At 40.8% G+C, this 22,717-nt stretch overlaps 1 long non-coding RNA gene across 1 annotated transcript in view; it reads left to right on the forward strand.

Moving 5' to 3' along the window:
- LOC137631997 (uncharacterized) overlaps nt 1–21,025 on the forward strand; it is a 44,162-nt gene extending 23,137 nt beyond the window's left edge. Inside the window, exons 3-4 of the long non-coding RNA XR_011041978.1 lie at nt 19,950–20,070; nt 20,122–21,025. This is a non-coding gene — a long non-coding RNA (uncharacterized lncRNA). The remainder of the gene's footprint in view (nt 1–19,949; nt 20,071–20,121) is intronic.
- The last annotated feature ends 1,692 nt before the right edge of the window (nt 21,026–22,717 follow it).

Here is a 22,717-nt window from a genome sequence, read left to right on the forward strand (position 1 = left end):
TTTTTCCATCACCAAGGGACCTCTCAAATATTGGGACCCCCCAGGTATTTACTGTGTGCAAAGCCTTGGTTAGTGAGGCATTTGAAGACCCCAAGACAACGGAGTCAAGGGATGTAGCTCGGAATAAGCTGCGCAGATGGGTTTGTGGATTCCAGAAAAATGCCACGGAGCCTTACCTCCCAAACGAGTGTATGAGGGCCTATCTGTTCCCTAAAGCATCTGCAGATGCTGTTACTCCACAGCCTCACCCTGAGATCCCTTGCGTCCAGATTTCCGTGGACACTGATGTCTCGGATGCGATGAAGGACATCCATCTAGACGATGAGAGGATGTCAGAGGTTTCAAAAGACACCGAAAAGGACCTTCTTGCTGAAGGTCAAGAAGAGGAGTCGACGTTGGCTCTGGAGACAGAAGAGGATGAAGTCGAAACGGTGTCCGTTTCGTCCGTTCCATCCCCAGAACCAGTGCCCTCTACAGTGAACCCTCGTTTATCGCGGTAGATAGGTTCCAGACCCGGCCGCGATAGGTGAAAATCCGCGAAGTAGTGACACCATATTTACCTATTTAACATGTATATTTTTGCATCGATTATATTGATTATTCAGTACAGTATGTTGATTTTGTTATTACCAATGTTTTACTTAATTTTTCTTAGGACTTCCAAATGAAATGTTTTTCTTTATGACGCCGCCTGAAACGACGGCGTCATAAAGTACGCTCAGTAAACAACCACGCTCAGAACAAAGAAGGCATTTAACGCGCATGATGAAAGTGATAAATAATGATATTTACAGTAAAAGCTTTTAGAAAATTATGTTATTACAAATATTATTTACCATATCTATATAAAATCATACAGTACATACTGTACGTAGCAAAGCAGGAAAACAATTTACGAGAGAGAGAGAGAGAGAGAGAGAGAGAGAGAGATTTTTATTGTTTAACGCACGTAAATGTAAATTTTAAACAAAAAAATATGATAGGTTACAACATGTATACTCTTCAGACTTTTAAAACCTTCCCTTTAACTTAATGCATACAGTACTAAACTAAAACAGGCACAAATATTGAAATGTTAGAATATTAAAGTAAAAAATAAAGATTGTTACTGTACTCGCCACGAAAGAAGTTGAAGAAAAACTTGAATGATGATGGCGATGAATTTGCTGCACAGTAGAAATGATGATGATGAAGCTGATGATGTCTTCTACTGTGCAGCCAATGATAGTTATTTTACGTCTCTTCAGACGGAGGTGTCTTTTCCTGGGACACCTCTTCAACTTCTTCCTGGGAAACTTCTTCAATTTCTTCCGAAGGCGTACTAGCAGGAGGAACTGGCTCTTTTTTGCGAGGCTGGAAGAACATTGTGATCGGAAGTTGCTGCCGCTGCTTCTTTTTTCGCTCTAAGAGCATCCTGTAGGGAGTCATGATGTCATCGACCTTGTTGGAGAATTGCATAGACCGAACCATATCCTCGTCCCACTCTTGCAACATTTCTTTCAACTCCTTCGCATGGTAGCAGGCCTTGGCAAGCCGTTCTAATATTAAGCCCGTTTCTTCGACATTTTCTTGGGTCTCTTCCTGCGTTTCACTCTCTTCTTCACTTGCCGATTTCGTCAGGTCTTCTAGGTCTGCGTCAGTTAGCGGCTGGGAATGGCAGTCCAACAACTCGTCGACGTCTCCAGTCGTCATGTCGCCAAACCCGTCGCCTCCAATTATGGCAGCCAACTGCAAAGATTTCCGTATTGCAGAGTGTTGAATCTCAGCAGGTGTAAATCCCTCGTCGTCGTAAACAATCTGGGGCCACAACTTCTTCCAGCTCGCATTCACGGTTGCAGGTTTCATCTCTTGCAGTGCCTTCTGAATATTCTTCAGGCACGTGGCTATGGTGTACTGCCGCCAGTACGCCTTCAAGTTAAAATCTTACTCCTCATCATCTTGGGCAGCATCCACACACGCAACGAGGTCCGCCAAGGTATTCTTCGTGTAGAGGGCCTTGAACGCCCTGATAACCCCCTGGTCCATTGGTTGAATTAATGACGTGGTGTTGGGTGGCAGGAACTCAACCTGAATGCCCTCGTGCGACAGATCAGTTGCGTGTCCACCAGCGTTATCCATAAGGAGAAGGATCTTGAATGGCAAGCCCTTCTCTTCGAGATATTTGCTGACTTGCGGGATGAAACACTGGTGGAACTAGTTGGAGGTCAGCATCTTCATAATCCATGCTTTTGGATTATGCATCCAGTACACGGGAAGGAGATTCTTATTTTTATTTTTCAAAGCGCGAGGATTTTTCGACTTATAAATAAGCCCCGGCTTTAGCAAAAATCCAGCAGCATTGCCACACATCACGAGGGTAACGCGATCCTTGAATGCTTTAAAGCCAGAGGCTTTGGCTTCTTCTTTGAACAGGAAAGTTCGCGACGGCCTTCTCTTCCAAAACAAGCCGGTCTCATCCATATTAAAGACTTGTTCCGGCTTGTATCCACCATCGGCGATAATATTCTTGAACGTCTGGTTCACGTAAGTTTCAGCAGCGGCAGTGTCAGCGGAAGCAGCCTCGCCATGCAGGGAAACGCTTTTCAGGGCGAAGCGTTTTTGAAACTTCGCGAACCATCCTTTGCTGGCGGAAAAACGTTGTTTCTGACGCTGGGAATCAGTGGATGTCCCTGGTTGAGGTTCATCTACATCATCATCTTCTTCAGCATGGTCGCCATCGTCGTCTTGAGGTTCCTTTGCCGCAAAATTCTCATACAAGCTCAAAGCCTTGGTTCGGATGGTGTTCGTATCCAAGGCTATGTTCTTCTTCTGGCAGTCGGCAATCCACACAGCTAAAGCACCTTCCATGCGTACGATCGTTTTATTACGCGTGGTAACGACTCGCTTCGCTGATCTGCTAAAGGTGATTGCAGCCGTCTTTCTAATGTTCGCCTCGTCCTTCTTGATATAGCGAACGGTGGATTCATCGATTCCAAAATGGCGGGCTGCGGACGCAAAACTTCTACCGTCTTTTAACATATCGAGAAGCGTCACCTTCTCAGCAATCGTCATCATCCTTCGGTGGCGTTTAGGCTCACTACCAGCCTTAGTAGAAGCAGAACGCTTGGGAGGCATTGTACAGTAGGGTTTAACAGAAAGTTCAACAAAAAGTTCAACTTAAAACAGTCACGCACAGCACAGATTAAAGTTCACAAACTTAACAACGTCTACACAGCGATACGGCGGGAGAGAAAGTGACCGCGAATACGTAGATGCTTGAAGTTGGAGCTGCGGGCAAAACACCAATCACAAGCTAGATAACAAAACTTGAGTTCTGATTCGTCATCTATCAGCGCTTGAACCAATCACAACCCGTCTTATATGCTACGTAGGTTACCAATTCAAAGTAAAAGATACCCTGCGTACAGTATACTGTACAGTAATAATAATAATAATAATAAATAATGATACTGTAATAATAATAATGATAATAATAATGATAATAATAATAATAATAATAACAAAAATAATTTTAATAACAACAACAATAATAATAATAACAATAATAATAATAATAATACAGCTTTACGTACGCTATTTTACGCTTTTGTTGTAGGATGTGTCTCTCTCTCTCTCTCTCTCTCTCTCTCCTCTCTCTCTCTCTCTCCTCTCTCTCTCTCTCTCTCTCTCTCTCTCTCGTACACTTATTCGAAATGTGATTTTTGCAACAAAGAATATTATTGGATGCAGTACTACGTACGTATACATACAAAAGATTCATGGAAAAGAAGCTCATCCATTACATTTGTAGTACAGTAGTAGCCAACAGCAGCCTTACACCATTCTAATATGGTATGACTGCATCTGATTTGCGTTTCATGTTCGATTTAATTTTACTACGTACAGTGAACCCTCGCTACTTCGCGGTTCGACAATCGCGGATTCACCACTTCGCGGGGTTTTCCCATAACCCATATATATATACATATCGCGGATTTTCCGGAAAATTCGAAAATACCGCGAAATCTGAAGATAACCAAATACGATATTTTGTTACCTGTAATTCCATTAATACTGTAATTATAGTAATATCTGCTCTTACTGATTGTTCATTGCATTACATATGATATATAATTCAGCACAGAAAGAAATAAAACACGAAAAGAGAATGTGATCATACGATAATTCAGTACGTAGTAAAATTAAATCGAACATGAAACGCAAATCAGATGCAGTCATACCATATTAGAATGGTGTGTACTGTAATGGATGTGCTTCTTTTCCATGAATCTTTTGTATGTATACGTACGTAGTACAGTACTGCATCCAATAATATTCTTTGTTGCAAAAATCACATTTCGAATAAGTACTGTAAGCGTACGAGAGAGAGAGAGAGAGAGAGAGAGAGAGAGAGAGAGAGAGAGAGAGAGAGAGAGGCGTAAAATAGCGTACGTACGTAAATTTTTATTATTATTGTTATTATTATTATTATTGTTGTTGTTGTTAATAAAATTATTATTGTTATTATTATTAATCATTATTATTATTATTATTACTGTACAGTATTATTATCATTATTTATTATTATTACGGTATTGTACTTAATCTACGTACGTTCAGTGTGCGCGGGACATCTTCTATGAGTAACCAACGCACCATAGTACTGTATAAGACGGGTTGTGATTGGTTCAAGCGCTGATAGATGACGAATCAAAACTCAAGTTTTGTTATCTAGCCTGTGATTGGTGTTTGGCCCGCATCTCCAACCCGCAGCATCAGAGTTCTCGCGGGACTTGCATCGTTCACTTTCTCTTTCCGCGTATTGCTGAGTAGACGTTCTTAAGTTTGTGAAGTTGAATCTGTGCTGTGTGCGACTGTTTTAAGTTGAACTTTTTGTTGAACTTTCTGTTACAATGGCTCCCAAGCGTTCTGCTTCTAGTAAGGCTGGTAGTGAGCCTAAACGCCACCGAAGAATGATGACGATAGCTGAGAAGGTTACGCTTCTCGACATGTTAAAAGATGGTAGAAGTTACGCGGCCGCCGGCCGCCATTTTGGCATCAACGAATCCACCGTTCGCTACATCAGGAAGGACGAGGCGAACATTAGAAAGACTGCTGCAATCACCTTTAGCAGATCAGCGAAGCGAGTCGTTACAACGCGTAATAAAATGATCGTACGCATGGAAGGTGCTTTTTAGCTGTGTGGATTGCCGACTGTCGGAAGAAGAACATAGCGTTGGATACGAACACCATCCGAACAAAGGCTTTGAGCTTGTATGAGAATTTTGCGGCAAAGGAACCTCATGACGACGATGGCGACCATGCTGAAGAAGATGATGATGTAGATGATCCTCAACCAGGACCTCCACTGATTCCCAGCGTCAGAAACAACGTTTTTCCGCCAGCAAAGGATGGTTCGCGAAGTTTCAGAAACGCTTCGCCCTGAAAAGCGTTTCCCTGCATGGGGAGTCTGCTTCCGCTGACACTGCCGCTGCTGAAACTTACGTGAACCAGACTTTCAAGAACATTATCGCTGAAGGTGGATACAAGCCGGAACAAGTGTTTAATATGGATGAAACCGGCTTGTTTTGGAAGAGAATGCCGTCGCGAACTTTCCTGTTCAAAGAGGAAGCCAAAGCCTCTGGCTTTAAGGCATTCAAGGATCGCGTTACCCTCGTGATGTGTGGCAATGCTGCTGGATTTTTGTTAAAGCCGGGGCTTATTTATAAGTCGAAAAATCCTCGCGCTTTGAAAAACAAAAATAAGAATCTCCTTCCCGTGTACTGGATGCATAATCAAAAGGCATGGATTACGAAGATGCTGACCTCCAACTGGTTCCACCAGTGTTTCATCCCGCAAGTCCATGAATATCTCTTAGAGAAGGGCTTGCCATTCAAGATCCTTCTCCTTATGGATAACGCTGGTGGACACGCAACTGACCTGTCGCGTGAGGGCGTTCAGGTTGAGTTCCTGCCACCCCAACACCACGTCATTAATTCAACCAATGGACCAGGGGGTTATCAGGGCGTTCAAGGCCCTCTACACGAAGAATACCTTGGCGGACCTCGTTGCGTGTGTGGATGCTGGCCCAAGATGACGAGGATGAAGACTTCAACTTGAAGGCGTACTGGCGGCAGTACACCATAGCCACGTGCCTGCAGAATATTCAAAAGGCACTTCAAGAGATGAAACCTGCAACCGTAAATGCGAGCTGGAAGAAGCTGTGGCCCGATATTGTTTACGACGACAAGGGATTTACTCCGTCGGAAATCCAACACTCTGCAATACGGAAATCTGTGCAGTTGGCTGCCATAATTGGGGGTGACGGGTTTGGCGACATGACGACTGAAGACGTCGACGAGTTGTTGGACTGCCATTCCCAGCCCCTAACTGACGCAGATCTCGAAGACCTGACGAAATCGGCAAGTGAGGAAGAGAGTGAGGGTACCCAGGAAGAGACCCAAGAAAATGTAGAAGAAACGGGCTTAACATTAGAACGGCTCGCCAAGTTCTGCAACCATATGAAGGAGGCGAAAGAAATGTTGCAAGAGTGGGACGAGGATATGGTTCGCGCGATGCAATTCTGCAACAAGGTCGATGACATCACGACTCCCTACAGGATGCTCTTGGATCGAAAAAAGAAGCAGCGGCAACAACTTCCGATCACAATGTTTTTTCAGCCTCGCAAAAAAGAGCCAGTTCCTCCTGCTAGTACGCCTTCGGAAGAAATTGAAGAAGTTGAAGAGGTGTCCCAGGAAAAGACACCTCCGTCTGAAGAGACGTAAAATACTATCATTGACTGCACAGTAGAACACATCATCAGCTTCATCATCATCATTTCTACTGTGCAGCAAATTCATCGCCATCGTCATTCAAGTTTTTCTGGAACTTCTTTCGTGGTGAGTACAGTAACAATCTTTATTTTTTACTTTAACCTGTTTTATAGTTTAGTACTGTACGTACTGTATGCATTAAGTTAAAGGGAAGGTTTTAAAAGTCTACATGTTGTAACCTATCATATTTTTTTTGTTTAAAATTTACATTTACGTACGTAAAACAATCTCTCTCTCTCTCTCTCTCTCTCTCTCTCTCTCTCTCTCTCTCTCTCTCTCTCTCAAATTGTTTTCCTGCTTTGCTACGTACAAGTACTGTATAATTTATATTTGTAAGGTAACATATTTTGTAAATGCTTTGTACTGTAAATACTGTATGTACTGTATCATTATTTATCACTATCATCATGCGTGTTAAATGCCTTGTTTGTTCTGAGCGTGGTTGTTTACTGAGCTTACACGCCGTCGTTTCAGGCGGCGTCATAAAGAAAAAGATTTCATTTGGAAGTCCTAAGAAAAATACGTAAACTAAAACATTGGTAATAAAAAAATCAACATACAGTACTGTATAATCAATATAATCGATGCAAAAACTAACCATACGTACATATATGTGTACACTAAATGAGTTTGTTTCTTCATTATGATCAGAGATGAACGTAAACAAAACATTGGTTGCCATTTTTTATCGTGCTTTTTAGGTGTTTAGGAAACACATGATATAAAATCGCCTTTAATATTTGTGCCTGTTTTAGTTTAGGGTGCTGTAGTACATGCATTAAGTGTTCTGTACATTACAGGGTGTAAAGGGTGGTTTGTTAACAGTACTACGTACAAGGGAAGGTTTTAAAAGTCCGAATATACATGTTAAATAAATAGGTAAATATGCTGTCACTACTTCGCGGATTTTCACCTATCGCGCCCGCGTCTGGAACCTATCTACCGCGATAAACGAGGGTTCACTGTACTGTATACAGTACTGAATTATCGTATGATCACATTCTCTTTTCGTGTTTTATTTCTTTCTGTGCTTAATTATATGTCATATGTAATGCAATGAACAATCAGTAAGAGCAGATATTACTAATTACAGTATTAATGGAATTACTGGTAACGAAATATCGTATTTGGGGTCTTCAGATATCGCGGTATTTTCGAAATTTCCGGAAAATCCGCGATATGTATATATATATGGGTTATGAAAAAAATCCGCGAAGTGGTGAATTCACGATGGTCGAACCGCGAAGTAGCGAGGGTTCACTGTACATCCTCCACTCCTCCACCTGATACGTCAGATAGGACCCTGTCTGCTATCATGGCCATGATGGAGACCTTCCAGAAGAGGAGTGAAGAAAGGGAAGCTGCGCTAAGGAAGGAGATTCACCAGCTTGCAGCGTCCCGAGGGTCTGATAGGAGACTCAACGTCAAGGATCTTCCCTCGTGCTCTGAGGTAAACCCATAGAGGCATGCCGAGTACATGCCAATCACGAATGGGAAGATAGTCATCTCAGAAAAGCTGGGAGCCATCCTTTTCGAGGACATCGAGTTCTGGCCCAGCTTTGAGTCCTATCCCGACTGCTTTGTTCGTCTGAAGGCGGAGCCTTTATCCAAAAAGGAGACAGAGCCGAAGGAGGTCATAGTGCTTGACCATACGAAGGCTCAAGCTTTGTTGGCTAGCAGTCTGAAGGACAGGGGCTTCACTAATTCTAAAGTGCCAGCCCTGAGTAAGAAACGCCCTTCCTTTCTTGCTCCAGCGACAATGGTCTTCCCCTTTGCGGAAAAAGGGTTCAAGGCAGTGGAAGCTGGGAAACCTTGCCCTACACTGGAGGAGTGTAGGCCCCTTTCCCTAGCCCTGCTGAAGGATATTCAGCTTACCTTCTCAGTCGGGAAGTTGGAGGCTGATATCGCTGGACGTCAATTCAGCGAAAACCTCCCCAAGTTGTCTGATTTTCTCCTGCGTAGGGAGCAGGATACGAAGGAGAGGCTTGCTGCCTCTCTGTCCCTCCAGGTTACCTTGGAGGCAATGGCCAGTGAACATAGGTCCCCAGATATGTTCATGGTCGTGACCAAAACGCACTTGGCAACCCTAATTAAAGACTTGTATAGCTTTGTTAGGGATAGAAGGACTTGTAGGGAGTTCGTGTTTGCCTCGGCTGCGGTTAGACACGAACCCGGGAAGTTGATATCTTCCAATATCTGGGGGAAGGACCTCTTCCCGAATGAAGTGGTCAAGGAGATAGTCGACAAGGCCACCACGGAGAACAGGAATCTTCTCCAGAAGTGGGGTGTGTTGGCTAAAAGGAAGTCTTCCCCGGATAAGGGTCCCCAACCGAAACTGAAGACAAAGAGGCCAAGGTTGCCTTCTTGCCTCGCAAGACAACAGCAACTTCCCATGACCACGGTGCCCCAAATGGTGGCACTGCCCCAACCCACCTACCAGATGGTACCCCAGCAGGTGGTGACAAAGTCACCAGCCTTCACTCCTGCCTATGAGGCTGACCACTACCTTTCGCCCTAAAGGTAGAGGGTCAGGCAGAGGTTCCTTTAGACGTCCCTTGAGAGGAAGAGGGGGTAGGGGAGGACACGGTCAAGGAGGCAAGCCCTCCACACACCAGAAGCAATGAGATGCTTCCGGTAGGAGGAAGACTCCGTCTATTGCAGGATCGTTGAACCTTCGATCCCTGGGCCCACAGCCTAATCAAGAACGGACTGGGTTGGAGCTGGAAGACAGCTCCACCATCATTCCCTCAATTCTTCCAACACTCCACCCCTGTTCTGGAAGAATATACCCGAGAACTCTTCAGCAAACGGGTGATAAGGAGGGCAAAGTCCTCCAAGTTCCAAGGAAGGCTGTTTTGTGTTCCCAAGAAGGACTCTGACAAACTCAGTCATTCTGGATCTGTCGCCACTCAACAAGTTCATAGAAAACGACAAGTTCAAGATGCTGACCCTTCAACACACAATGACCCTATTGCCCAAAAGGGCATACACAGTCTCCATAGACATGGCAGATGCCTACTGGCACATTCCGAACAATCGCCAACTCTCCTCCTACCTAGGATTCGGGCTACAAAAAAGAAAGTACGCTTTCACAGCTATGCCCTTTGGACTCAACATAGCCCCAAGGATCTTCACAAAGCTTGCTCATGCAGTCGTTCAACAACTTCGCCTAGAAGGTGTCCAGGTGATGACCTACCTGGACGATTGGCTGGTGTGGGCAGCATCCGAGACGAAATGCATGCAAGCATCCAAGAAAGTGATCCAGTTCCTGGAACATCTGGGATTCAAGATCAACACCAAAAAGTCTCGACTATCTCCAGCTCAGAAGTTCCAATGGCTAGGTATACATTGGAACCTACAGTCACATCGCCTCCATTCCATTAAAGAAGAGGAGAGAGATAGCGGGATCTGTCAAGAGACTAATAAAATCCAACAGGATATCAAGACGCCAACAGGAGAGAGTGCTGGGCTCTCTTCAGTTTGCATCAGTGACAGACCCAGTGCTAAGAGGCAGCTAAAAGATGCATCAGGAGTCTGGAGAAGATACGCATCAAATGCTCAAAGAGATTTAAGAAGACCCATACCGATCCGACTACGATCACTTCTCAAGCCATGGTCGGAGGCCAAGAACTTGAAGAGGTCAGTGCCAATGCAACCGCCTCCACCCTCAGTCTTCATCCACACAGACGCATCACTGGAAGGATGGGAAAAGGTCACTCTCATCAACGGAAAGTTCAGGGAACTTGGTCCTCTCTATTCAAGACCTTCCACATCAACACTTTTGAAGCCATGGCGGTCTTCTTCACACTAAAGAAATTGTTCCCTCGCCCTGCAGTCCATATAAGATTGATTCTGGACAGCGAGGTGATAGTGAGATGTCTGAATCGTCAAGGCTTGAGATCACCTCAACTCAACCAGGTAATGTTGGCCATCTTTCGTTTAGGGGAAAAGAAGAGATGGCACTTATCAGCAGTTCACCTTCAAGGGTTCCGCAATGTGACGGCGGATGCTCTATCCAGGCTAACGCCGATAGTCAGAATGGCCCTAGATGCAAGATCATTCTCCTTCATCTTACAAAAAGTCCCAGAACTGCAATCGACCTCTTCGCGACGAGCGACAACAAGAAAGTTCCTCAATATGTGGCCCCATACGAGGACCCTCTAGCGGAAGCAGTGGACGCCATGTCCCTCGATTGGAACAGATGGTCCAGGGTTTATCTGTTCCCTCCAACCAACCTGCTGATGAAGGTCCTCAACAAGCCGAGATCTTTTCAAGGAACAGCAGCCCTAGTGGCTCCCAAGTGGCCCCGGAGCAACTGGTTCCCTCGGATATTGGAATTGCAGCTGAGGCTGATTAACCTACCGTACCCAGTTCTGTCTCGACAGGTACAGAAGTCGACTGTCTTCGCTTCATTACAGAAAACCCAAGACCTTCATCTCGTGATTTTCTCTCCTTAGCGGTGAGAAAAAGGTTTGGGATCTCAAAAGAAAGTCTAGACTTCTTAAAGGAATATAAGTCTAAATCTACCAGAGGGCAATATGAGTCATCTTGGAAGAAGTGGGTTACTTTTGTCAAGGCAAGAAAACCAAAATAAATCTCAACATATTCCTGTTTTATCTTTCTTTATTCATCTTCATGAAGAAGGTTTAGCAGCCAACACGATAACTACGTGTAAATCTGCCTTGACTAGACCCTTGCTTTACGCTTTCCAAGTAGACTTTTCTAATGAGATCTTTAACAAGATCCCTAAAGCCTGTGCTAGGCTTAGGCCTGCAGCACCTCCAAAGCCCATTTCATGGTCCCTGGATAAGGTACTACACTTAGCCTCGACGTTGGATAACGGAAATTGCTCTCTGAAAGATTTGACTCAAAAAGTTATATTCTTGTTTGTTCTAGCCTTAGGGCTAGAGTTAGTGAGATAGTGGCCCTTTCTCGGGAAGAGGGCCATATCCAGTTTACTGAAGCGAGAGAACTGAATCTTTTTTCCTGACCCAACGTTTCTCACCAAGAACGAGCTACCCACCAAGAGGTGGGGTCCCTGGAGAATCTGCCCTCTGAAGGAAGATGTCTCGTTGTGTCCAGTAGAGTGTCTAAAGGTCTATCTTCGTAGAACTTCAGACTTCGGGGGAGGACAGCTCTTTAAAGGAGAAACATCGGGCTCAAACTTATCCCTGAAACAACTAAGGGCGAAGATCACCTACTTCATTCGCAGAGCGGATCCTGACAGTACACCCGCAGGTCATGATCCTAGGAAAATTGCTTCGTCGTTAGATATTTTCCAGTTCATGGATTTCGAGCGACTTCGCTCGTATACTGGATGGAAGTCATCCAGAGTGTTTTTTAAGCACTATGCAAAGCAAGTGCAAGAATTAAAGAGCCATGTGGTGGCAGCAGGTAGTGTACTAAAACCTGTCGCTTAGTGCTGCGAGGAACAGTGAATTAGTTGGGACTATAATTCTATAGGGTGTGCATGTTGGCACATTACAGCGCAACATGGTAAGTGAAATGTCACCAAGGTGACATTATGAACTGTTCCAGTGTATAAATGTGAAGAAACATAGACTTAACACTAGTGCCGGGTGTTCTTACACAAGTGTAAATAGACAGACTTCTCAGAAAAGTAATAGAAAATTACTGTATTTTCTATGAGTGGCATGAACTTTTGTTTTCAGGTTAAACAAGTATTTCTGATTTGGCCTGTATTTTCTGTTTTTAAATTTTGTTCGCTTGCATTTTGTATGTTATTATGAGATGTATGCTAAATTATCATTTATTGGTTGCCAATAAATGTGCAATTGGTTTTCTGCGTCTTATTTCGCCCCAAACATATACAAATAAAGTTATGTCTGAGCATTACTTTTATTCCTTATTATTCTGCATAATACTGTAATACTGAACAACGATAGTAACCTTGTTCCTAAATGTATACAAACCTTTTCTGCCATGCTTGCCCTGTTTCGACACTGATATAAACTTGACTGTTAAGGTATACACCTGAGCTGATATACCTTAGATGCTATGGTGGCTTTTGTGAACTTTTCTCTTAAAATACAAACTTTGGCTAAAGGCATACAGTGAGACCCGTATGCCCCTTTGGTTGCTAGGTTGGTCATATGAGATATGCAAACTTCGAGTCTTTACCTAAGTCTAGGATGACTCTTCCCTGTAGGGGGCAGGAAGCACTAACATAGTTCATGATTAGAAGTAATGACGTTTAACGGTAACGTCATAGGTCTCTAGGTCTAGGTGACCAAGGAAAATATTGTCTTGAGGTTAAGGCACGATGGGAAAATCTACAGATACTATAATGCTCTGGTAAACTTCCATCAGGACGACATGGCCTGAGCCCATAAAACGGATTTTGAGCGAAGCGAAAAATCTATTTTTGGGTGAGATAGCCATGTCATCCTGATGGCCCCGCCCTCCTTTCTATGAAAGGCATTGGCAGGACCCCTCCCAATAATACTGTATCTGTAGTACCGGCTCAACGCTAAAAGAAATAAAGATGGCAGCGATGGTGGCGCCATCTGAGAACTCAAACGGTAACGGAGGAAGGGAACCTTATTAACGGCTCCTCTTTTATTTTGCCACTTTAACCCCTCGAAGCATAAACGCTATGCGGGGTGCAGATTGCTATGTGGCGTGTCAAGAATACGTCCCCTGATTTTATGCGATATTCTTAAAGGAAACTTTAAGGATATTCGCGCCAGGAGTTAGAATTCTGGAGACCTTAAGTTAAATTCTTTGGGAATATCACTGTAGTCAAATATACCCTAGGAAGCTACTTAAAGGAACATGGCCATCTCGCCCAAAAATAGATTTTTCGCTTCGCTCAAAATCAGTTTATTATTTATTTATTATTTATCATAATTATTTATTATTATTATTATTTATTTATTATTTATTATTTATGATTTATTTTTTTTTTTATTATAAGCTAAGCTATAATCCTAGTTAGAAAAGAAAGTTGCTCTATGCCCAAGGTCTCCATCTGGGAAAAATAGCCAAGATGCTATTTGCCCAAAGGCTCCTACAGGAAAAATAGCCCAGTGAGGAAAGGAAACTAGGAAATAAATAAACAAGAGAGAAGCAATAAACAATCAAAATAAAATATTTTAAGAACAGTGTTATGACTTACTTTGCCCTATAAAGAGGCACACGGTATTACTTTGAGTACATTCAAGATAGAGATTTTTAATATACTAATAATATTTGGTTCTTTCTCTCTCTGAATAATTTAAAGGGTTTGATAAACATAATACTTTGTTCTTGCAATGAATAACGGTAAAAATGCATTAAACGCTTTTTCATGATTTTAATTAAAAACTAATAAAGCAGAATACTGTACAGTAAATGAAAAGTGATAGAAGAATTTAAATGAAGTAGGAATAACCTCCCAATGGCACTACAGAATGATAACATCTGTTACTTGTTGACGGGATATGTTCCGCAAAACGAGCACCAAACAAATAATCCCTTTCACTGCCTATACAGATACGTTGCCAATCAAGGTAAATCTTGAGACACTGGTGGCGTCGTGTGAAAACACAATCCAGAAACCCGACGGTGGCCAGCACTGGTACACACAGTCCACTATCAAAGAAATGTAAATTCGGTTGCAATCGGAATACCCCGAATTCATGAAAGAATTCCAGCACCAATTGCCTCCGTCCAACCGTCGCCACACTAAGACCAGTAATCTGCTGGAAACAGTCCTCCTTTGGCCGAGCTAAACCTCCAGAGCCAAAACCTCAAAATAGGAAATGACCATTAGAATAATAGGAGAAACTATTACAAACTTGGCTATTTTAAGTAATCATCATAATTACAGGTTTATGACAAACAGTAGCAAGATTAATTTGAATCTTTCATATATATATATATATATATATATATAATATATATATAATATATTTATACAGTATGTATAATAAAAAAAGAAAACAGAAGTAAGGTAGAACAGCATTCCCAAGTGTACCTTCGAGCAAGAGAACTCAAATCCATGACCATGGTACAGAGGCTATGGTACTACCCAAGACTAGAGAGCAATGGTTTTGATATTGAAGTGTCCTTCTCCTAGAAGAGCTGCTTACCATGGGTAAAGAGTCTCTTTTACCTTTTTCAAGAGGAAAGTAGCCACTGAACAATTGCATTGCAGTAGTTAACCACTTGAGCAAAGAAGAATTGTTGGGTAATCTTGGGTTGTCAGGTGTATGAGGATAGAGGAGTGTGTGGAAAGAATAGGCCAGACTATTCGGTTTATGTGTAGGTAAAGAAAAAATTAGCCATAACCAGAGTGGAATCCAATGTATTACTGTCTGACAAGTCAAGAGGACCCAATAACACACTGGTGGTAGTATCTCGACTGGTGGCTGGTGCCCTGGCCAATCCATTATGCTTATGCAGCAACAGGCGTTTTATCAAATATTAGTCATTTCAAGATATTTCAATTCGCTGTATCCTTGGAAATTCAAAGTACCGTAAAATAAAGGGATTTTGACGAAGGAAAAATCTATTTCTGGGGAGAGACCTGTGGCGCCCGGTGAAAAGAGTCCTTCTTATGTATCTTTTCTGATAAAACCTTCCAATTATACCAGAGAAAGATAAAAGCATGGAATGCTGAGGTTACTACCCTCGCGCGAGCACCTTTTGCGTGTCGTGTATAAAGCAAAGGCGCGTGAAAACCACTATTCACAGGTTGTCTTCCATTTAGTTAATTCCTTCGTCAAAGGGATGGGCCGATACAAGGCCCTAGCCAAGCACCAGCGCCACACCACCACGCCACGACGCGAGCGCCATCTGAACAACATCCTTCTTTTGGAATCTTAAGTGTTGAATTTGTTTGTGGTGCTCTCGGTCTTTTTTGTCAATCGTGGATTTATTTTGTCATGTCCGAAGCTCCATCTTCACACATTCCAATGTTAAGTACTATTGTTTGTTTTGACAGTTTTTTATTGTACCGGGCTTTTGTTTTATATCCAGTATAGTCTGTTTTATTATTCCCGTCTGGCCTTTCATGGCCATTGTTTGTTCACTTGTTTGGGAATTCATCTTTGTCTGCCCGTTTAGTACTCTGTCACTTAGGTTCTTGGTTAAGTCCCTGGCCTTATGCCTTTAGAACCGTTATTATTTATTTTTTTTTTTTTGTGTATTTATGCTCATGGTACTTTTTGCTAGCAAGTCCAGCCTACGAACGAGATAGCGATCTAGCTTTGTATTTGTTTAGTACCCGCCCCACCGAGGCGTTCGTCACTGGACTGTGCTATTTATTTTAAGTTTTACCAGATGCTATTCTTCGATCGTAGTGTTATATGGATGTACATTTTTATTTTATACGTTTATAATAGTGTTGTGTGATTTTTAGTCCTGTTTTTGTGTCAAAGAGAGCGAGAGATTGGGGTCCCCGTTTTCTGTTCGCAGTCACGAGTTACCCCTTTCTCTCGTTTTCTTTCTTAGCTCCGGTGGTTGAGCGGATTTCCCGTTTTCCGTTTTGTGCGTTCAACGGGTTCTCCCTCCCTCACCTCTCCCCCTCTGGGTGGATGATAACTTACGAGTTATTTATTTTTCGTGACTTTTCAATTGTTAGTGTTATTTTGGTCCGTGTTTCGTCCTCTCCCCGTTACGGCTCGGGAGTAGTTTATGAACGTTTTCCACTCCGCCTTGAGTTCTACTCCGGCTTGAGGGATTCTCAATGACTTTCGTTCTATTGTTATATTTATATATTGTTTACTGCATGGGACGGGCTTCATATTGTTTAGATACGACCCTCCGGTGGCCCTTACTGCGGTCTCAGGCCACGGCCATATCCACAATAGCCATTGTTATTACAATTGTGTTTTTATTCACAATAATTATTCAGGACCTTTCTTCTCCCTCCGACCTCACCGGAGATCGTAAATACGCTTTGCTATGATCTAAGCCTTAGCCTTTAGCTGCGGCTTGGCTTTTATATCTTCACAATTGAATTATTAGCCACAATTGAATTATTCAGGGTATCTCATTATCCTCCGGCTCACCGGAGGTCGCCCATACACTTCACACTTATATTTGCCTTGCCTTTGGCTAAGGCGGCATTATTCAGGACATCTCATTACGCTCCGGCTTCACCGGAGGTCGCCCATACACTTAACACTTATATTTGCCTTGCTTTTAGCTAAGGCTGGTGTTTATATTTATTTTAAGGGCATGTCACTGCTTCCCCGACCCTCGCAGGTCGGCAGATTGCTTTAAGTTATTTATCCTTATGTCATTAACAGACATTAGGTAAATTACAAATATACAAACATTTGGATATTATAGTGCCAACAATGGTATTGGGCGAATAGCGATTTAAACATTTAGCGATTTAGTCTGTTAGTTTGTACTCGCCCCAGGAAGGCTCGATTTAGACTATATCCTTATTTATTGGTTACGTTGTCGTTATTCATCGTTCGGTTTTTCCTAAACATGCCACCTAAAAGGGAAACCATAGTTTTATTTTCATTTCATTGCCAATCACAACGAACTAATAAACGCATTTGCATGTTCCTGTAGCTTCCAATCCTCCTTTGTCCAAGGAACCAGTCCCATTTCAGAGTTATCTAGGAAATACAGTAAAGGGAAAATTTCTGGAAAAATATGTGATAAGAGGTCTTGCATCCTGCTCTGGGATTTTACAACAGAAGTTATGCATAGTCCCTCTAAGCATCAGTGTTTGAAGACCGTTCTATATGTCTAAAACCTCAAGCAGTTCACACGGTTAACCATGGATATACCCTCAACACTTCTGGGAGGGCAATAAAGAAAGGAGTGGATGTTTTGAATAGACCTTAGATTCATATTTCCACATTCCTATTATTCTCAATTCAAGGAAATACCTTAGATCAAAGGTTTTCCAATTTAAATGCCTGTGTTTTGGTTGCAGGATTCCTCTTAAGTTTCCACAAGGATACCCCCCCCCCCCATTTCAAACTGGTTAAAGAATCTTGGCAAAGAGAATTTTATATCTTGACAATTGTTATTTTTGATGAGTTGGAAAGTACAGTACATAGGTTTGACAAATGTGTTTTTTTTTTTTTTTTTTTCTTCAGTAATTTGAAGTATTCTGGTTCCCACTCGCAATATTCTTTATTTGGAAATTGTAACGGAACTGTTCCTTTTGGGGTTTCTTCCATCAAAAAAAGAAGATTCGGTCTTTTTGTCTGTTGTTAAAAAGGTTCAGAAGGTTGAAGTCTGTTCAGATATAGAGGAGACTTCTGGGGACCTCTATTTCCTTGAAGAAATTTGTTCCGATGGGACACCTAAGGTTGACGAGTTTTCAAATTTAATCTCCATCTGAATTGTAACAGTGATAAAGAAACAACATTTTTGGGATGATCACAAGCAATTATCCCATGGAGATTCCTTGAAATTGAAAATCCATTAAATTTCTGTTCACAGAACCTTCATAGGAAGGATAGCGAGCAACTCTAGCTCTTTTACATCTGTCAGGGAAATTGTCCTCGCAAGAGTCAATTCCTCATATCAATTGCTAGGAAATAATAGAAATATTAGAGGGTCTTCAGGACCAGGAATCATTGGTGATAGGGAAAAACGTGTTTTTAGACAATAAAACCACGTGTACACCCATAACTAAAGGCGGACACGGTCACAATCTTTGTACTGTATAGCATAGGTGCTATTGACTTGGACAAATTTGAAAGGAGTAAGCCTTCTTCCTAAGTTCAAATCTAGAAAAATATGACATTTTAGTGGATTGGTTAATCAGAAAATGTCGCTCTTCCTAACGAACTGTAACCTAGATGTGTTACATCTAACCACATCGAAACTATCCTCCGTTTTCAGAAATTATTTGTTTTCGTTGTCCTCTAGATTGTCATAGGTTCCATAAGATAGTCTAACAATATTTTTATTGGTGCAAATCCATAAATATATCTACTACTAGAACTAGTTAAGGTAATAAGATTTTACATTGCCCTATGTATGATAAATATAATTTCAGCCTTTAAGGGATATAAATGCATGGTTAATTCTGTACTTAATCATCAGGAATTAGATCTACCTTTCTGGTATTATAGCAGATATTTTTAGGTCTTACATTGTTGAAAGACCTCTGTTTCTTGGAATTTGGAAGTAGATTTACAATATTTTGGTTAAAGATCTCATAGCTAGAACTTTTTTTTCTTTTTTCCCTATTTGCATTAGCTTCAGTCAAATGCATAAGTGAACTAAAAGTACCACTTTCTAATGTAGGCTTTAGGGAATGAATATATGTTTTGCATACTCTAGAGCTAAAAAGGATGTTAAGACTAAAAATTTGTCACAATTCTTTCGGATTACCTCTGGAAAATGTTAGCATTACAGTATATAATAAAAAAAAAAAAAAGATTTTTGTATGGCAAGGGCCGTTAAATCTTATTTGGACAAAATTACGTCCATTAGAGGTATTGTTCTATATTTGTTTTATGGGATTAAGATTCCAAATCATCCTCTGTCCAAAAATATCATGTAATTTCTTGGTAAAAGTTTGGTCATAGAGGCTTGCTAAAAATTGGATCAAAATGTAATGATAGACGGGTTAGTATCCAGGATATTAAGTCCAGCTTCATATGTTAATTTTTACGGAAATAATGTTTTGGAAAGGGTTTTAACAGGATGTCAATGGTTGGTTTATCAGTATTAAAGGGCTGTAAGGTCCTATAGTTAATGTATATTGTTGAAGTGGTGTAATATCACTTTTGGGTTTACAGTAATTCATTTTTATTCTTGGTTCAAAGATTGTTTTAGTTAGTGTTTGATTATACTGTATAAATAGTAATTAAAGGATAAGGTACTGTTTAGGGGAACTCTCGAATCCATGACTTTTTTTGAGTTGGTTTGTAAATAATAATATTTAGACTAATGGTGAGTGTAGCATGGTAAGTTATAGTTTTCACTAGCAACCGACCTTCACCAGAGTGTGGGAAGTCCGCAATATGAACATCAGGGGAGTTTGATAGAAGTAATGGCAGCTCTTTCTATTGGTGTCATATAGTAGAGAGTTTACTGTTTTGTGAGGGAGTACAGTACGATACTGTTTATTATTGTAATTTCATGGTAATATTTACGTACTGAACCTACGATGTATAAAGATAATCTCCAAAAAAAATTATCTTTCAGGTAACGTTGTTGTGGTTAGATGATTATTGCTAGGCAGCTGTATAACCTGAATTACATAACCAGGCAAGGAAGAAAAATTCTTCAGAAAGTTAGTTCTATTGACTTGCGTCATGATTTTAAGGTTTGTCTAGCAACTGTCATTAGTTCTATTGACTTGCGTCATGATTTTAAGGTTTGTCTAGCAACTGTCATTGTACTAAGTCCTCCTTTCTTCTGAATATTGTTTTTTTTCATTAACTAGGAATTACTTATTTTAGTGTCCATAAATATATTACTCATACTTGCACAAACTGTTAGCTAAAGAATAATTATCAGCAGGCATATTGAATAAGTTTTACTTTTACTACCAATGCAAGTTATTTTGGAAAACAAATAAATGTTTGTTAACCCTGTGAACACCATATAACAATTTACTTCCAGTAATTGAGTGTTTTTTCTGCTATGTATATGAAACTTTTACAAAATATGTACTTTAGCTTCTTTTTTTATCAATGGAAAAGAAATAGTCGGTGTGATAAAGGCTGAGAAGTTCTGTCTTGTAGAGTATAGTTATTTTGTCGAGTAAAATTTCCAAAAATGGGCCATGGGTTACAGTGCCAAATCATTTGGAAGGGTTGATAATAAGGTAGAAAATTTAGTTGTAGGTGTATAAAATACTGTAGGGTATGTTTTCTTTCTTATTTCACTAATCCATATGGTTGGTTGTAAGTTTAAAATGGAGATGAATTATTAATTCCAGTAAATAAGTTTACATTTCTCAATGGATCTCTTCTGCCTTTCCATTATTTATTTTTGTGTTGATTACCTGCTAAGTGCCTTCCCTTTGAAATCATAGTAGATTACAGGCCCAGAATAAAGTACAGTAATCTTTCGTGTCTGCACTCTATTCGTATATACTGCCAATAACCACACATTTTTTCTAAATGTTATTGCTCATGTTCAGGGACCTGTTTTATTAAAAATTACCGTGAAGAATAGTAGATTGTTAATATTGTAACCCCCTCCCTAGTAGGACTATTATATTGCCACCCCACCTCTCAGGCAGAGAGGTAAGTGAGAAGGAAGGGTGTCCTTCTTGAAGAAAAAGTGAATCATAACTGAATACTGTACTGTAAATATGAATGTCCTTTTTGTTGATATTTTTAATCTAATGTACTTTTCATTATCATTATTTTTGTATACTGTAGTTTAATATTGGAGTTTAAAGTTTATAAGAGTACATATATTAACCTTTCAATTTTACATTGGTATGTTTTTGTAGTTTGCCCAGGTAATGTCTCAATTGCTTGTCAAATAGGGTATATTTGGACATTCTATTTTCACTCTTCTTGTTCTTTAGGGATTTGTTGACTTCGATGTGTAGACTCCGATGGTGACAAAATTAATGAATATGCAATTACCCATGGTTAGGCTAAAATAATATAAGATTCTTGTTTGGGTTAGGACTGGTGAATTTGATAGGTGTTTTGTTGAGACCTTTTGTTTGAGTTGAGACTCGCAAATCTTAGCAACCATTTTGGTGAAGTCTGCTGCAAGTGCTACAGTTGAAGCATATATCTCAAGGGTTGTTTACATAGCATTGAATAATTCAAATTCAAAGCCCAGTATGGAATAACTCTTATATCATTCTTTTAATTAGAGCAAATTATCTTTAAAGCCAAAGTGGTTTTTTAGCTGTAAATAATTTTGTATAGTCTTCCACGGTTGTTACCAACATAGTTTCTTAATCATCATCGGTAATATCAGCAGAATACAAATGAGAATTTGTTTAACCATGGATCCATTATCCTTCCCACTTTCACTGTCTTAAGGCAGTTTTAAGTTTAGTATTGTAGGTAGTAGGTTGGCCAGGGCACCAGCCACCCATTGATATACTACTGCTAGAGAGTTATGCGGGCCTTTGACTGGCCAGACAGTACTATATTGGATCCTTCTCTCTGGTTACGGTTCACTTCCCCTTTGCCTACTCATGCACCGAATAGTCTGGTATATTCTTTACTGATTCTCCTCTCTCCTCCTACACCTGACTACACTGAGATTATCAAACAATTCTTCTTCACCAAAGGGGTTAACTACTGCACTAATTGTTACTACTTTCCTCTTGGTAGGCCTAAGTGTAGAAGAGACTCTTTAGCTATTGTAAGCAGCTCTTCTAGCAGAAGGACACTCCAAAATCAAACCATTGTGCTCTAGTCTTGGGTAGTGCCATAGCCTCTGTACCATGGTCTTCCACTGTCTTGGGTTAGAGTTCTCTTGCTTGAGGGTACACTCGGGCACGCTATTCTATTTAATTTCTCTTCCTTTTTTGTCAAAGTTTTTATAGTTTACATAGGAAATATTTCTTTTACTGATGTTTTCTGTTCTTAAAATATTTAATTTTTCCTAGTTTCCTTTCCTCACTGGGCTATTTTCCCTGCTTGGGCCCCTGGGGTTACAACATCCTGCTTTTCTAACTAGGGTTGTAGCGTGTACTTTTTCTTTTTTTCTCACTATCAGATCCTAAGAGTTTGGTGAAAGAAAAGTGTTTTATTAAAGCAAGTGTCAAATTTCATACTTGTGTCAACGCCATATCAGACATTTTTTATGAGTATAACTGTTTTAACAGGCCATAAGTTTACCTCAACACATTCATATCCACTTTAGCTGCTAATTTATTTCTTGCACCCATTCTCATTCTCGCTACTTTGTTCCTAACCCTATCTAATCGAGATAACCAGTCATACTCCTCATACACTTCATCTCAAATTTCTGTCTCTCAATCACTTTCA

The sequence above is a fragment of the Palaemon carinicauda genome, chromosome 40 (genome assembly GCF_036898095.1).
Source record: "Palaemon carinicauda isolate YSFRI2023 chromosome 40, ASM3689809v2, whole genome shotgun sequence".
NCBI classification, from domain to species: Eukaryota; Metazoa; Arthropoda; class Malacostraca; order Decapoda; family Palaemonidae; genus Palaemon; species Palaemon carinicauda.